Here is an 18,213-nt window from a genome sequence, read left to right as displayed (position 1 = left end):
TATTTTGTTATATTTTTTGCCTGAAATATGTTGCTGTTTGGTTTTTTTTTTTAGTAAACTGTTATTTTTTCACTCATATCTATTCTTATTAATTTCTCCTTAGTGGTCAAAAAGCGAGTTGTAAATCTTAAAGGGAAGTGTTGTAGTGTGTTGTTAAGTTTCTTGTGTTATTCCCCCAATTTATGTATTGTTCTCCCCTATTATGTGTAAAATGGTTTCGTTCCCCCTTTTCTTTCCCGCCACCGTTAGTCTGCCAGCTAAGTTGCTATAGTAACCGCTATTCATAGTTGCCGATATATAATGGCTCCTCCCCTGGCTTCCCTTATAAGTGAAAGTCGTTTCCTCCCTGGGTTAAGTCAATCACCCCCTTTCTCCTCCCAAGTTTCGAGAACCTTCTTCTCTCTGGGGGTTATGGTTGGCTGCCGCCCCAAAGCCCATCCTTTGCTTAATTTTAGTTGGTTATTTAGGTATGTCAATTATGTTTAGGACCTCAAAATATGTATTATTATTGGCTAGCTGGGTTTCCCTACCTTTTCCCCCTTTTTCCTTTAAAAACCCTGGGTAGCCCCCGGTTCGGGGCATTTTGCTGGGTGTTTTCCCTCTTTGATGGTGCTTCTGTAATAAAACCGACAGCCTACCTCCAGCAAATGGTCGCTTCCTAATTCGCCTCACACTCGTGCCGCTCCGAGACACCTCCCAGCTCAGCCTAAGGCCAAAGACGCCGAAGGGGGCTGGTTTTAGATGTGCGGGGGTGCTGGCCTTCACCCCTCACTAGCTAGCCGGATCCCGGGACTCAGTGCGCCCTCGCACAGGGAAGATGGTGCATGTCAGAGTGTCCACCCCCCTTAACTTGTCTAAAACCAAGACATGGGCTCTGAAATTTCTTTTAAAAAATTTTGAAGCTCATTTTAGTCAGTCTCTCTGCATTCTTATTAGCAGGGCTGAAGTGTGTATAGCCTCTTTTTAAATGATTTTCAAAAGCAATACAACAATTTTTCCCTAAAGAATGGAGCTATTATTAAAATAGGGAAAGGTAAGAGAAGCTTAAAAGTCAGGGGTTCAGCTGAGAGACAGTCTGTGTATTTAACAGGTTTATGCAAACCTCTAGAGCACCAGTTAGAGGCTTATTTTTTTTAATTGTTACATTTAAAGTAGGAGTAAATCAAAATGTGCTGAAAGTAGCTCTGATAATTTATGCACTCCAGTCTTTAAAACCTTTTCCACAAAAAAAAGTTTTCCATTTGTGTGAGAAAAAATTATTTAACTGCATTCTACAGTGATACAGCTGATAGTATCAAAAGGCTTAATCTCTCCAGTTGGCTCTTTAGTGACCTTTTACCTTTTCAGAATGTTTTATGTCCACCCTGTTAGCACTGAACTCATGTCCATATCATGAGTTTAATCAACTAATCATTCTTTACCAGTGGTAGCCAGTCACTGGATAAACACATCAGAGTTTAACGGGTGCCAAATGCAGGCTACACTAAAAGATGTATGTAGATGGAGTAACTTCAGATAAAACTGAATCACCTGGAAAAACAGGACAAGGACATAATTTTCTCATCTAATTCTGAGGAACAAGTCTATTTAACAAGGTACCCCTGTAATTTTACAGAATTTCTAAATTGCAAGGAAAAAAGAAAAAATAGAGCCTCATCCTAAAAGTACTTTTGTAGGTGCAATTTGCCTATTCAGATTATCTTCTTTAAAAGCATGTGACTCTAAACTGCTTGTATACAGACCTAAAGATACCGATTTACCTTCTATTCAATCATTATTAACTTTTATTACAAGATCAGGAAGACGCGGAGCAGAAGGATCCATAGCCATAACACTGGTAGAAAGAAATCTTGGAAACCAGAAATAGAATATGCTTGGGAAAGGATGGCTTGGTCAGCGTATGGGGATGCAGGAAGTAGGTGAGATTAAATGGGGAGTGGCAAAAGGCTGAACACTGCAGGTAGCAGAAGAAGAATGAACTTAAACTCTTCTTTGCAACATCCCAGGCTTCGTTTACTTATCTCCAGTAGGATGAGATTTCCCCGAAGACACTGAGTATGGACTGATCCTTTCAGCTGCTTTCAGCAGCTCTACAGCTCCCCTTCTTTTCCTCTGTGGACAAAATCTTTTTCACCATTGCTTCAGCTGAAGCAGAGAAAAATTTATGTCAACCATATCTTCCACTTTTTCATCTTCTAGTCTTATACTACAACTCATCTCAGGTATACTTAATACTGCTAGCATGGGAAGAAAAGTCATGGAAGTATTTGGTTCACACAAATGATGGTTCAGGTTATTTGCATTGCTGCACCTTAGGTAAGGTGTATTAAAGCTTTTTTGTTTGCTTGTTTTTCATGACATGGGAATTCCAGCATATCAGGCTGGTGGGTTTGTCAGCACACATACACCTCTGCATGGCTGAATAAATGTGCAAAGAGGTTCCTTGGCCCACCAGGTTTATCCTTTGGAACAGAGGCCTGTTGTGTGGCAAAGGCACCGTAAAGATTTAGCATGCAGCAGGAGACTAGTTAAAAGAGGATGTGATTGGCATGTTGTGCTCAAATAAGCCATTGGTTAATGTTTTTCTTTTTCCACTGGAGAAGAAACAGAATCAAACAAAAACCAATCCCACCTAAACTAAAAGACCCCCCAAACCCAAAACCAAAAAATAGCCATTTCCCTCACAGTATTTTTAGTATACCACAAAGCTATTCTGCGAGAGTTGCACTGTGTTTGGGAATCTAGTTCTGTTAAAACTTCACAGGTTTAGGAGGTCATGTACATACTAGATTGTGTTAATACAAAACAGGATGTTTCTATTTGTGTGTATAGGGGGACAATCTACAGTCTCCTTAGTTGTTGCTTCAGTAAGCACATATGTTTTTAATTCAGCGTAGCCTTCTTCTGTTACTTAAAGCTCCAGGAAGTATCTATCCACTGGGCATGTAAAAGGAGGTGTCTTTTCACTGGCTAATAATGTTTATCAAGTCTAATTGATTTGTGTGCTGAGTAAATTCATATTTAACTGATTTTTTCTAAAATTAATTTTTTTTCTCTATGCAGTACTTTGGTCCTAGTTCAGAAGTGTTGGAAGAACTTCTGCAATGTATTCCAGGGCTCCCCAACCCCGGGACTATGCACTCAGGCAATGAACTGTGCCATATCTCACCTTTAACCTGCTGAAAAGATTACATTTCTTTCTGTTTCCTTGTTTTTCATCACACTTATCCCCTTTCTTTCCACTCATTTAACCTTTAACTAGCACAAAGATATGCTGCTTAATTATGATCACAGTAGTGAGTGACCTGAGGCTTTTCTCTGGTTAACAGGACTGACCTTTACTTGATTTTCCTTCACCTCACTGTTTTTGACTATCAGCACTGGAGGGAAAGTGAAGCAACTTCTTTTGCTAAAGCAAAGAGGAAAGAAATAATAAATATAGGTATAACAATGAAAAAATATCTGCTTGGCAAAAGTGTTTCTGGCTGCTTTCCACGCCCCTGTCAGTTGCATTCATCCTTAATTACTCCCTGCAGGTTGACTGAGTGAACAGCAGCAGTGTGAGAAACAGCCCACTGAGTGGAGTGAGGCTGGTGTTCCATGTTTACCAACTACCCAACATGTCATGGCTTGGGAGCATTTTCAGCTTTGACAAAGTGATGCTGCTTAGTAACGTCCAATTTGCTCCCAGTCTGGTGAGTACACTGACAAATACCATTTACAAAGAATAAGTAAAGAGCTGTGAAAAGGAAAAGGGTATAGCAAATGGAAAGAAAAAAGCAGTGCAAGAATGGCTTTCCCAAGCAATTTGACTTTGGTTCATAAAAAAAAACTCTTGTAAACAACAAAGAAAAAAAGAAAATAGCTCTGTCAGATTCGAGTTTATTGTATCAGATTCTAAAGTCTGGATATTGCATTTGAGGAAATTAAAAATGAGACTTAGCTTTTCAATGAACCTGGGTTAGTCTCCTAATTTATCAGTATTTTGTCATGGTACATATAGTCATTAATACCTATCACCATTATCTGAATTTCTGTGATTTAGTTTATGTTTCCTGATCTTAGAATATTTTTCTGATTCCTGACAGGAAACATTTGCATATACTTATGAAAAATGGTAAAATGTTTACCTGGCCTATATCCCTATCTGAAGCCAGAGGCTCTCTGCAAAGAAAAAAATTAAAAAAAAAAAAAGAACCAAAACCAAGCAGGTGTTTTAAACCCCCCCAAAACCTAAGTGCTCCCCATGGTACTTTCTTAGTTTTGAAAGCTTTATTGAAAAAGCAGTTGAATTAACATGAAAGTTTCTACATGAAACAGAAGATAACAGAAGATACAGATGCAAAATTGGATGCAGCTTCAGAGGGCATCTTTTGAAGCATGTCTTTTAAAAATTCTGAGTGCTACAAGGCTGTTTAGAAGGAAGCAGGAAAGCTGATTACCAAGGGATAGTGTTTTACATAAATGTTTTCTGCACTAGAACATATGGTATAATGGATATTTTAGAGTGGTAGAAATGTAATTACATTAATAGAGTCATGTCTCTGTGGTAATTATATGTAGAGGTTCAGGTGAGAAGAATACCCTTCTATCTAAAGTATTTATGATCCCTTGGAAATCTGAACCAGAGAGGAACCTGCCAAAAGAATTTCTGAGACACTAGCACAAGACTGAGTGATATCTAATCTTGACTCATAAATAGTAACTGCAGGAGTTATCTTTTGTTGAAAGCTATTCGCTCCTCTTGCAGTGGTTCTGATTCAGAATTATTTGATTCATTTATCTCTGTCTCCTACAAATGCTGTTTAACTTAAGAGAACAGAAATAGTGCCATTAACATCAATCACAGGTTATCCAAAAGGGAAACTTAAAGTAGTATTGTAAGACTTGAAATGAGTCAAAATTAATGAAATTTTCTAAAAGAATTACTTTTAGATATTTTTATTGTCTGCAGGTATTGGTTTTGGTTTGTTCTGTCTTTTTCTTTTAAGGAAAATTTCTCAATCTGAATCCATATGAAATCTCTTAAAGAACAAGTGCCATCTTAAGCATGGCTGCAAAAACATTCAAACATTTCATACTTTAGGAATTCTATTGGCAGTACTTACTATCCTTCATGTTTTGGGCATAATCTCTCCTACTCGCTCATCTGAAGCATCAGCAGTGTTTCTGTCTAACTCTTTAGAGAATTAGTGCTCTAGTCCTTATTCTCCTCTCCCTCCTGCCCTGCAAAGAGGAAGAGGAACCTTTTGCGTATGGTCGTGAATTGTGTTAGCACAACTGAAAATAAAAGCAGGTGGCAGCGTTTTTATTAATTAAAGTGGGGTGGCATCCAAGGTGAATAAAATTTAACAGCTTGTATCAATCTTTCATAAAACTCCATAAAATACTCCATAATGCCTATATTTATGATAATAAGAGAGTATTACCAGTTGTCAGCACTGCAGAAACCTAGACTCAGATAAGTAGGGAAAGCACTCTGACAAGAATAAGGAAAAGGAAAGAACTGTAATGCAAGTATTTTGACTACAACAGTAAGGAAAATTAACATAAAATTTAAAAATAGTCCCAAAATCAAAAACAACAAGCTGGATGTCAGAAGAAAGGTCAGATGTTAGGCTACAGAAACCCTTTCCAATACTTCTGACAGCATAAAAGAGCTTGGTTTCACTGAAATCCTTGAGAAAACCAAAGACTGTCCAAATGCCCCATGCAGAGTCAAGTTTTCCAGAATAGTCTCTGCAGAGGGCAGGTTGGGCCCAGAGGGAAAAAGAGAACAAGCTCTATTAATTTTTTAGCTATGCAGTTGTCAGAGCATGATTTAATTGCTTACATTTAGCTGTTACTTTAGCATTTCTTTTTTGCAAATAATAGATTTGTTTTGTATAGCTGATACCCCTAATACTTGGAACAATTTGTAACAATTCTTAAACATGTGACTGCTGGGAAAAGAGGAGCCTCTAAATAATCCCAAAGCAATTCAATTTGACATTATCGATCTACATTTTTTAATTGATTTGAACAGTGTTACAGGAGAAGCATTCTGCATTTTGCCATTTGAATTACTGTCTTGTTACTGTGCTCAAGTCTAGACACTGTCTCGGTTTCCAAAGGGCATGAGTTTCTCTGATGATGTCTTCCCACACAACAGCACCCATTGGCTTGTGATAAGATATTTCTCCCTGGTTTTTTTTTTTCTGCTTCTTTCATAACTTCATCTGCACAGACATCAACTAAAATTTACTTGCTTGTATAGTGTTGTGCATTTAATTCTGTTTTCATGCTGCTGTACTAAGGAGATGTTTCAGAGGCATGACAAGGATGCCACAAGAAGTGGCTCTGGAGTGTGGGCAGCCCTGGTTTTTGCTGTCTAGCCCAAACTCAGGGAAGCCTCTCTGCAGCATCCGCAGGGTGCTTGCCTGGCCCAAGGAGCTTCATCCCCATGTGTTTGTCCCAGAGCATGTTGTAACCCTGTGCCTGCCTAAAAGCCTGCCTCACCTGACCAGCCTTTCACATCAGCTCTGCCCACAGCTTGCAGCCAAGAGCACCCACAAATGGGAAAAAATCCCCAAACACACAAGTGTTGTCTGTGCAAGCATGTGTGCCATATGGAATCACACCTTGGGACCAAACACCTTCCATTATTTGGACAGTTTGATATTATCGACCTTCACTCCTTTTCTTTGTAAATTCCCTGTGGACTATAGAACCGTGCGATAGTTTTTGGTAATAAAAATATTGTAATTACCTTCTGCAATGTTGATTCTTTCATAAAATGTCACTATAGAGTAAGAGGTAGAAATTATTCATATATAAATTTAAACTTATATTATTGGTGTATTTAAATTTAAGAAAATGAGCAACTTGGTTCTAAAGGTGACTTTGTCATAAACAAAAGTTTAAAATCTGTGAATATTATTTTAAAATAAGACTGCAACAAAAAGATATGTAATGTTTTGCCTCCCCCCACCCCTTACCCTTTCTTCTTTTGAAAATTCAAACTATTGTTCAGGATTCTAGAAACAAATGTTTATAAATAAATGTATAAATAAAATGTTTTGTATTTTTTGGTCAATATATGAAAATATATCTTTCCTTTTTTACAGACATTTTATTTTATTTTAATTTTGTTTTTCTCCCAAAGCTCCTTTAAATGCATGGAAAGATTTTACTTGCTTTCAATGAGCTTTGTCAGTGAGCCAGTATCTGAATCACCTTATATTGACCTGTCATTATCTTCCTACCATTCCTTATTGCCATCTTTTCATATCTTTTTTTTTTTTTCTCCAACTTCCTGTCTTCCTCATTTCTTCTGAGTAGAGAAGGCTTTCACACTTGAGGAGAATAGGTGCTATGCATTATTATAAAGGACACATCTCAAACAAAAATCAAGGAATCTCTACTTTTAGGAAGCCACTAATATCTCAAAATTGAACTCAGCCACATGTCTAATACTAATCTCACTATCATTTAACTTTCTAGTGCTACTAGGAAGAAAACGGAGGGAAAAGGAATTAATTCTTGCTTATCCTGATTTGTCAGCTTTCCTGTTAACATTCACTTACCTGTTCCACTTTCTTTATCCATTTTGTCTTTCTCCTCTTCCCTATCCCTTTTTCTTTTGTCTTCCTTAGCCCATTTATATATTCAAACCCTGTTCGTGTAGAAAAAAAAAAAAAAGAAAGAAAAAAGAAACCTGCTTAAAGGCAAAACAAGCAAATAAAAAAAACAAAAGAAAACTGAAGGCAGCATGAGAAGGCATGGAAAGGGGAGCATCTGCCATAAGCAGGAGGAGTTAGTGCCTCATTTATTGTCATAATACAGCTTATGGACAGCATAGTGTACTGTAATCTGAACATGGTGTTAATTAAAGTAAACAGAATCTTTTTTGTAAAATGGTAATTTTTATAAATTGACAAATCTGCAGTTTGTTGTTTTTGTTTTCCTTTTTCATTTTGAAAATCAGTGAGAAATTTAGAGCTCTGTACAATCTTTAGTAACATTTGCTAATTAATGGCTTTGTATTGTCATAAATGAACTTCAGTGTTTGTCATAAATGAATTTTTTGGTTCTTTATTTTCCATGTTTATCTGAAAAGCATTTCCTACATATTTGGCCTCAGACTGTAAGTTTCCCATTACAAGTACTTAGCAAAAGAGTGATTATTGAAACGCAAATAGTTGCGTATACTTTGATAGAATTTTTTTCTCATGCAGTAATCAGGATCCCACCTCAATGAATGACATCAATAAATAAGGCAGAAATAATATTTCTGGGAAAATCTTGCTAACATTAAGAAACAATAAATTAGTGCTACTATTATAAATTTTTTAAAACAAATGTATGTTTATTATATTCATCTGAAGCCTATTGGACATAGCAGAAGGAAATTCAAGACTCATTCTTGATCATTCTAAACACCACCCATATAACTTCCAGCAAACCTTCAACCCCAATAATATCTGAGGGAGTGTTTGAGATAATGAGGAAGAGAATTACAGGTATAATTCAATAAATGTAATAAGAAATTCATTAAATTCAATACGAATACTGGATGTTGATATAAGATGGTTAATTTCTACTGGGGAGAAATGGCAGAAAGACTTTATTAGTGCATTATAGCTTGTGACCCATGAAGGTCTTTATGGAATATTGAGGAACAAGAAGCTCCTGTGAGTCTTCAATATCCATAACATTATTTTAAGAATTGCTGATCCCAACATAAAACTGAGTCTAGCAATTAACTTTTTATTACCCCAAGATTTCAAGAATCCACTCACTTTCCTCTCATAGCAGTTTTCTTTATTTTTATATGTAGCACCTAGTTTTTCCATTGTACTTATTGTACCATCATATTTAGCTGGAGAAACTCTTGTCATCGTTGTTATCACATTCAGGAAATGTATTTCTGGCATATGTGTGGAAGATCCAACTCATGTCTTTCAGGGCTCTGGCCTTCTGTGTTACCAGGTCCTGCAGAGAGTTTTGTGTTCAGCTGACACTATTACTCAGGAAATGAACCACCCCCTTTTTCATTCCCAGAATATTTGTTTGCCATTTTTTCATTTGCCTTTAAGAAGGAAACCGAATGCTACTTCAGAAATAGATTACTGTGTATCTTTGTATAAGCCTTAAATCTGCTTTCCTGAGAACTCTGATATGCTCTGTAAAAGGTACATTTCGTGCCCTATTTATGCTTGTAACTTTAGCTCACAGTGTATAAATTAGAAGACAGACTGTAAAAGACTGAGTGCAAACTTCAGAATGTTTTTTCCTCTTTTTCTTTTTTTTTTTCCCCCCAAAGCTGAGCTCATCTTTAAAGTGTCTTTTTTCATCTTTATCTTCGGGCAGTAGTGCTTATTAGAATATTAGGTCAATCTTCTTATAAACATGCCATATCATTTAAACATTTCTTTTTAGTTTTCCTTGCTGGAAATCTCACTGTTATCGCTTTCTGTTGAGTAGTTATTGTAGATGGATTAGCAAAGACCAATCCTGAGTTTTCCATTTAATAAGAGGGCTGGTCAAACCAAAAGGAATGGTGTTTGTGTTTTCCTTCCCCATCCCCCATTATGAGACATAATTCCATGGAAGCAGCATATGACAAAAAGACTAGAAAGTAATTTTTATAGTTTATTGTATTTAACAAACAATTTCTAATCTCATTGAGATAACAATATTTTAGGTAATAACTTGGTTCTAATACAAGTAATTTCTTTTAGCAACCGTCTCTCTTTTTCATGTAGTTTTCCTTACAATCTTATTCTTTTCCAAATGTTGTCTAGTCTGTGACCATTTTCTTCAAACAATTGCTAAAACTTCTGACACAGATCAGAGAAACACAGCACTTTGTTCTTGCCCCTGCAATCTCTCAGCACCCTGTGTGGCTGAGATTTCTTTCTCAGTGATGGGCAAGCCTTTTTTCCTCTTTGCTTTTTCAGTGATCTTTACTCTGAGATATGGAAACTCTTGATCAATCATTTAGTGTGAAATGCCATTGAGAATATCTCAGAAAAAAGGAGACGTCTTCATCCAATTGTGCTATCTGTATATGTCTGCTATTTATTAAGCATTTGAATATCTTAGGATAAAGAAAGCCATACCCTTGATTTGACTGTGTTTTCATAAAAGATTTTAACAAAGATGGTATGAAGTTGCTTTTCTCAGAAAAATTATGTTCATCTAACACTCTTATTTATTACCTCCAAACTAGCATGGCATAAGGAAATGTAAGGACAGGCAAATGATCTAAATAAATAATAAATATGCCTCCTACATTAGATGACTGAACATCTGGTACATTTACATGAAGAAAACATCAGAATTTTTATAAGAATCTCTGTTTAGTCACTGTAACTAATGTTTAGGATCTAAACTGACTGGCATCTTTAAGTTCAGCTATTATCCTACATCCTCCAAGGAATAGAACTGCAAAGGGAGCATGACAGCAGGCTTGGTTTATCACTGCAAAGGAAACTTGATCATGTCTTTACCTGTCAGTCATACAAGTTCTTGTTGAACTTGCATTGAACATTGCATTGAACTTCTATGGAAATTTATGTATGTTTTTAGTCAATATTGTCAAATCAGTCTCACTATGAAATAAAATCTTATTCTCTATGTTAAATAACTGATTAAGAGAAAATAAAGTGGGAGATGATATGAAAATACCTTCAATTTAATTCTGCACACATTATGATTTCTTGAAAGTGCTGTGATAACTGGTTAAAAAACATAATCCCACAAAATGAAAAGATTTAAAATGCCTAATCAGATGCAGCTGGAAATATTTGTAATCCTTTATGAAAAGTACAAAATTCTGCCTCTGGAGGCAAGAATAAAGCAGGGCCTACAAATAAAAATTAAAAAGTCACCAGCAAAAAAATATTTCTTTATGAAGAACCATACATTCCAGCATATTGTTTATTAGGGGTTTGTTATAAATCATACAGTATGTGGGCTATTACATACTGCTAACTGAATTTGCCTCTGCCTTGCTCTTCTGTGAGCTGTACTCTAAAGGTAATCTTAAAATACATAGAGCACACATCTAGAGGTAACCCTAGATTTTAAAAAATGAAAAAAAAAACAGATGCCTCAGATTTATTAAAGTCACAATGCTCTTTTATTCTTAAACTCAAACACAAAAAAGAGGCAAGCAGACACAAATGAAGGAACAAAGAAGAAATGAGAAGGACACAGTAGAGTTGAGCTTTCTTTGGTGGCTCTCTGCCCCTGATAAAATTCTGACATGCACAACTGCTGCTTTCCAAGCACCCTTTCCCTCTCCTGCACCCAAGATCCTTCCAGATTCAAGGCATGATTTTGTTTTGATGTGCGCCTAATGCATGCAGTAATGGATGATGATGATGATGATGACGACAAGCAACATCCCTTCCAAAATGTATACATATTCATTTACAATCTATGGAAAATAACTGTTTCTTTTGGACCACAGCTTGTCTTCAGCTTTCTCTGATGCTCATGCTAGTAATCAAATATTCCCCCTTAACAAAATATCTCTTGTAGTACATGTACATTGCTAAATGTATCAGAGTCATTTAGAGAATTACTGAGCTGTTAAGGTAATCTTTCACGAATGTATTCAATATAGATTAATCCAAGTTTAAATCAAAAATACTCCCCTGTGTACCTTAAAAGCATAGGCAAGTTTGTCTTGACAGAATTAATGATTTTAAAAGATACCTTAAAACAAGTTTATATAGATGATGCAGAATTTATGTACAATACTTCCTTATTTTATTTTACTCTAATAAAGATTAATTTATTGATATGAATGTGTTTCTCTGTTAACCCTGGGATATTGCATGTCTTATAATTCTGTAATGATATTAAGCTTTTCTTCATCATTTAGTATTTACCCATGTCATTTTTCTTAATTCCACTAATGTGATTGCTGTTTTCTCACTCAATTAAAAAAGAGACTGAAGTGCTAAAATGAATATGTTAATTTTTAAAAACGGAAAATTTTATGTGTATCACCCAAAAAATACCCCAAATATCAAGACTCCAAAATTTTTTGCAGCGTTTAGGATCTAGCCCAATATCTGGTATTATCACCAAGTTAAAGAGATTTTTATTGATTTACGTTCTATTAAAGAAATTCCAAAGCATAAAATTCTGAAAAGAAAAATCTTTTCTCCAGGATCTGGAAAAATCAAAGATGACTAATAGGAAAACTTGTATAGAAAGTTATCCAGTTCTCTTTATGGATGAAATCTTGACGTGGACTGATAAAGAAGTAACATATTTTTTATTTTTTGATGTAAAATACAGTACATCCTTTCTCTGTCTTCTTTCCCTGTTGGCAGTTGACTGAGAGTTTGCAATAAATGTGCTCAGCATTCTTAATCTGTGGCAGAAGAGTTGTAAGAAATTATATTACTGAATAATATTATCAGGAAATCTAAGGTTTTGTTGAGACACCTGTGTTACAAACTTGTTATTTTGTTTAGGGTGAGCATTTACAGTTCAGCATTTACAGCATTTGCAGTTCACCTACATTTCTATTTCACTTTATCCAGTTACAGTGAGTTGCTATCCTGACAGAAAGTAATCATAAAATTAAAGTTGTTTCTTTGATTTCCATGACCAGCACTGGGCCAAGTAATTTCATTTATGTGATAACATACAAGAGCTATAAGCTTTCACAAAAGAGGAAATTACAGACTATTGTAATTTTTTCTGTGCAGGAGTTACTTTTATTGAAATAGTTTAAAATTTATAGAATAGTGTAATTTTTCTCTCTCAATTCCAAATACATTCACAGAAAACATAAACAGACACACAGAAATGCAAATCTGCCACAAGTAATGAGAAACTATCTAGAATATTAAATGAGATCATGTTATTGCAAATGTAGAAACAGGTCAAGTTAAATGTGCCCAGATCTAGTGGAATTAATAGGTATATGCCAATTTATATCTTCCAACATTTCTAGCCATGAATCTTTCTTAGCTTTCTCAGATTCTCTTTCTATATCAAAGAAATACATGCAGTTCTCTTCTGAAAGAGAATGAATAAGGGACATGGATGAAATTAAAATAACCATCATAAGCTATTTTAATTTAGACTCACAGAAATAGGGTGAAAATAATGAATACCCTGAAAATGTTCAATAAAGAATACCCAGTAAGCTAAGGTATTTTTCAGACAGCGGGTTTACCTGAGAAGAAAAGAAGAACAATGTTCCCAAGGAAGTCAAGTATATGCTGTTGACAAAAAAGGAATTGTTTTTGAAGCATACATCCTTTTATATGCCTTTTTCGACAGGAAGGATGTTAATGTTGGGAAAAGGGAATGTAGATATTTCCATCCTGCTCCTCTATCAATACAATTGCTAATACATTATTATTGGCCCCTTCAGAAATAGAAATATTTTAAATGTAAAAAAATACACTTCATTCTTTTGTCGTAAGGTTTCTAAACTTCAAGAGAGGCTGAACACTAAGCTAGGTTTAGCTTTATATGCCCCAGAATCTTGTGGGACATGTAAAAATGTGAATCTGTTTTGCAGTGTACATTCCTCTTGCAGAACCCTTGTTTTGTAACCAGCACTGACAGATGGTGACTTGTCTCCCCATAGTCTTTGCAGAAAGCTCCTTGTAGGTTGGTACCTCAACAGATACGAGCAAAATACCATGAACACAGAATGTCTGGGCTTATTTATTAATGGCTTCCCCAAATGCGTTTTAATTAAAAAAAAAAATCCCTATGGGCCCAGGAATCACTCAGATGAGAAGAAAAATGGACCCTAATTGTGCTTTTAGTCATACTTTTGTATGTTCTTTGACCTCAAAGCAGTTTCTTTTACAAGGATCAAGTGTGCAATGTAACAATATCAGAAACAGAATGAAGATTTAAGTCTTCATTAAGTTCTTCAGTCACTACATGTGCCTGGAAAACTTTACGTGTTAAGAACTTCAACAATAAAAGATAAAAGAAATAATTTCAGAAACACTGGAATCTGCAATGATTAGGCCTATTTTTAAACATAAGGAATAAAATTATTTTCATTTGTAACAAAAAGCCCTCTTGATCTGATGAGATCAACCTCTTATTGAGATGCGTGGGAGAATAACAGTGCAGTGACATTTTTACAGTCAGTCTTCAGATAATAACTTCTTCAAGCATGAGAATATGCCATGATCAAGGACCTTCAGTCCAGTGAAAGTTCAGGAGGAGTGCATGAATGTTAAAAAGATAAAAGTAGGATATTGAAGGTAGAAGAAAAGTGGAGAAAAGAGAAACAGTAACAAGAAGAGGGAAAGAGGATGACAGATTAAAAAGGTAATTGGAACAACCTGGTAAAAAAAAGATCAATATTAGCTGAGGAAGAAAAAACAGGACAAAGAAGCACTGAGTTTAAAAGAATTACTACTCTGAAGAGAAATAGGTTTAGGAAAATTTTTCCTAAAACAAAAAAAAAAAATAGCACTGAATCTTCATCTTATGAGAACAAACCATCTGTCAGGCAACTATAATACACATATTCCTTACACAGAACACTAAATAAAAAGGAAGGATTTCAAAACATACTGTTAATTTAGGGACTGTTGAAAGGGATTGGGAAAAAACAATGTGATTTATTTCCTTAAAAAAACATCCTTCATGTCAACAAGTCACATCTGTCTCCTAAAAGATCTAAGCATATTATTCAGAATAGGTGACTTTTGCCTCACTAGTTTTCAAGGTTATGGCCTAGAAATGTTCTGTAACCTCTTCTCAATGTTCCTTTGCTAATTTTCAAGGTATGTTTTCTCAGAGAATTCTGGTCTTGGTGGGGGATTTTTTTTATGCAGGCAGTTCAAAATCTGGTACCTCCAGCAACCTCAATTTCTACTCATTCTCTTTGTAGGCGGAGGTCAGTGTTTATAAACTTCCCATTACAGCGTGTGAGTGAGCAAAAAAGGCACATGAGCATTTATGTTTATTAGTAAACTTTTTTAGCAGAGTAATAGCTAAAATGGTCTAAGCTTTAAAACACTCCAGTGTCAGCTGGAGAATCAAAAAATGTGCATGAGGCTTTAATTAACTATAAAATCTGAAATGAACTGCATTGCATGATACCTGGGGATTTCAGTGAAGAACGTACATATGTTCTCTCTGCTAATTGAAGATGAGCAGTATTTTAAGGGATTACATCCCCTGAGGTCACAGAGCCAGAGAGAGCAGAAGATAGGAGAAGAATTTTAAAGGCCTAAAGTAAACTTTCTGTTAATGGTCTGCCCTTTGCAAGCAAAGTATATTAACAGTTTATCTTCAAACTGATTTACTGCATGCTATGTAAATTTATATGGAAATGGGAATGTGGTGTAAAAAGGAAGTTTATACTTTTTCTTTCTAGACATAAAATATAAAATTTTAAAGGCATATAGTTCTGTGACAAAGCTCATATTTCATCTTTTTCATTAAGCACTGAGACTTTTTTTTGTTAATTTATTTTTAAGAGGTTATAGAAGCAGATTAAATGGAAAGTAAATTAATCCTGGCTGTGAACTCCTCTACAACATAATGGACAATTACAACACTCTAGTGGCAGGGCGGTATGGAATTGTGTCTTTGAAAGTTGCACAGATGCCAGCAGATTGATTGGGATTTCACCTTGCAGACAGGGCAGATTAAAGTGCCTTGTCCCAAAAGGCTTCTTAAAGCTCTGTGCTGGTTTTGGCTGGAGTGGAGGTTATTTTCTTAAGAGTGACTAGAACAGTGCTGTGTTTTGGATTTGTGCTGCACGCAGGGTTAGTAACATAGAGCTGATTTTCTTACTGATGATCTTTGAATGGTTGTGATGATCAGGAGAGTTGCCTGAGGACTAGAAGAAAGCAAATGTCACGCCTGTCTTCAAAAAAAGACAAGGAGGGAACCACCAGTCAGTCAGCCTCACCTCAGACCCTGAAAAGGTGATCAAGTGCCTCATTCTGGATGCCATCTCTATCCACATGGATGGCAAGAAGCAGATGAGAAGCAGTCAGCATGGATTCACTAAAGGTCAATCATGCTTGACCAACCTGGTTGCTTCCTACAAAGCAATGACTACCTGGATGTAAGAGGGGAGAGCAGTAGATATTTTCTATCTCAACTTCAGCAAGGATTTTAACACTGTGTTTTAGAAAATTCTCACAGGCATACTTGAGAAGTGTGAACTGGATGAGTGGACAGGAGGTGGGTTGAGAAATGCCTGAACAGCAGATCCCAGAGGGCTGTAATCACTGTCACATGATCCAGTTGGAAGCCTGTCACTGATAGTGTCCCCCAAGGTTCAATACTGGACCCAGTATTGTTTAACATATTCATCAATGACTTGGATGAAGAGGCAGGTGAATCCTCAGCAAGTTCACTGATGGCACAAAGCTGGGAGGAGTGGCCGATACCCCAGAGGACTGTGCAGCCCCTCAGAGGGACCTCGACAAGTTGGAGAGATGTAAATGGGCAGTGTTCAACTCTCTGAAATGCAACGAGGACAAATGCAGGATCCTGCACCTGGGGAGGAGTAACCCCATGGACCAGCACAAGCTGGGGGCCAAGCTGCTGGAAAGCAGCTCTGTAGAGAAAGATCTGGTTGTGCTGTGAAAAACAAGCTGTTCATGAGCCAGCAGCACCCCTGTTGCCAAGAAGGTCAATGGTAACCTGGGTGCATTAGGAAGAGCACTGCTAGCAGATTGAGGGAGGTGATCCGGCCCCTCTACTCAGCACTAGTGTGTCCAGTTTCTCAGTACAAAAGAGGAAGCTCCTGGAGCAGATCCAGAGGAGGGTGACAAAGATGTTTAGGTGTATAGGACAACTGTCTTATGAGTAAAGGCTGAGAGAGGGGCCTGTTCAGTCTCTAGAAGAGAGGACTAAGAAGGGATATCATCAATGTCTATCAGCATCTGAAGGGACGCTGTCCAGAGCATAAATTCAGGCCGTGGTCTGAGGTTCTGAGCAATAGAACAAGAAGCAACGTATAGAAAATTATGCACAGAAGTCCCACCTGAATGGGGGGAAGAACTTTACTGTGTGGGTGACTGAGCACTGAAAAGTTGGCCCAGGGAGGCGCTGGCGTCTCCCTCACTGGAGATATTCAAAAACCATTCCAATGCAATCCTGTGTGTTGCCCTCTAGAATGACCCTGCTTGACCACAGAGGTTGGAATTATCCCTTGCCATGCCTTCAAACCCTAATCCATTCTGTGATTCTGTGAATTCCACTGAGGAGCAAATCACCAGTATATGAAATTTGCAGGAAAAGGAAATATATGAAGGAGCTAAGAAAATGTGAGTAAGTGAAGATTAAATTGAGTTGAATCTTCTCTCTTGACTAAGTATATTGGGGCAGGGATATGAGAGAGAAAGAATTAGATGGAACAACCTAGAGAATATCTCTCCAGTCTTTCTTCAGCTAAGAGGGTGGTAGTAGTCAGGTAGGTCGTTTGTCTGTGTCCTCTTTTTCCCAAAATCTGGTGCTCAGCTGAGATGAATAACCACTGAATTTGGGTGTGTATGTGGTTCATCTGAATCTGTTGTACAGAAATGTGTTGTAGGTATGCAATGTTATGCAAGCTGCAGGCAGTTCTAGTGCACGGTTGACCCAAGACGAGTGTGCATTTAGCATAGTAAGTGGCTGCAGTGATCAGGGCATTGCTCAGTGTGCAGCACTTTGTGGAACACCACAGTCAAATCACTGGCACATTTGAGACACAACTTCCACATAGTTTCTAGGTGGAAATTGAGTAGAATACAGACTAATAACTGAGTAAGATAAATTTATTCATTGTGAAAATACATAGCTAATAATTACTGAACATTCATTTATGTCAGCAAAATAGTTGCATTTTGTCTTATAGCTGAAACAGACTTTTGGAAATTATGTAGAAAATATTGCCTATATAATTTAAAGTAATATGTGGTTACTGGAAAGAGAAGCAGCTTTTTAAGATAGAGACACTCCCCATATTACCTCCTATTTCAAATGGTGCTATATTAAAAAAGAAAAGATTGAGGACAAGTGAAGTGTCTCTGTTCAGCACATAAAATATTGAATACAATCTGAAAAAGAAACTGCCTACATTTCCTTTGTATGAAGTATGTGAGACATAGAAGATGAACACATAAAGCAGCTCATATAATATTTAGCACAAGATCCCCTGGGGAGGTTAATGAGCTGATTTCTATTAACTTTAGCAATGCTATACAAGCACAGGATCTGGACTCT

This window comes from Zonotrichia albicollis, chromosome 1 (genome assembly GCF_047830755.1).
Source record: "Zonotrichia albicollis isolate bZonAlb1 chromosome 1, bZonAlb1.hap1, whole genome shotgun sequence".
Taxonomy (NCBI): domain Eukaryota; kingdom Metazoa; phylum Chordata; class Aves; order Passeriformes; family Passerellidae; genus Zonotrichia; species Zonotrichia albicollis.
The sequence above is the reverse complement of the archived record's forward strand: the minus strand, read 5'-3'. Positions refer to the sequence as shown.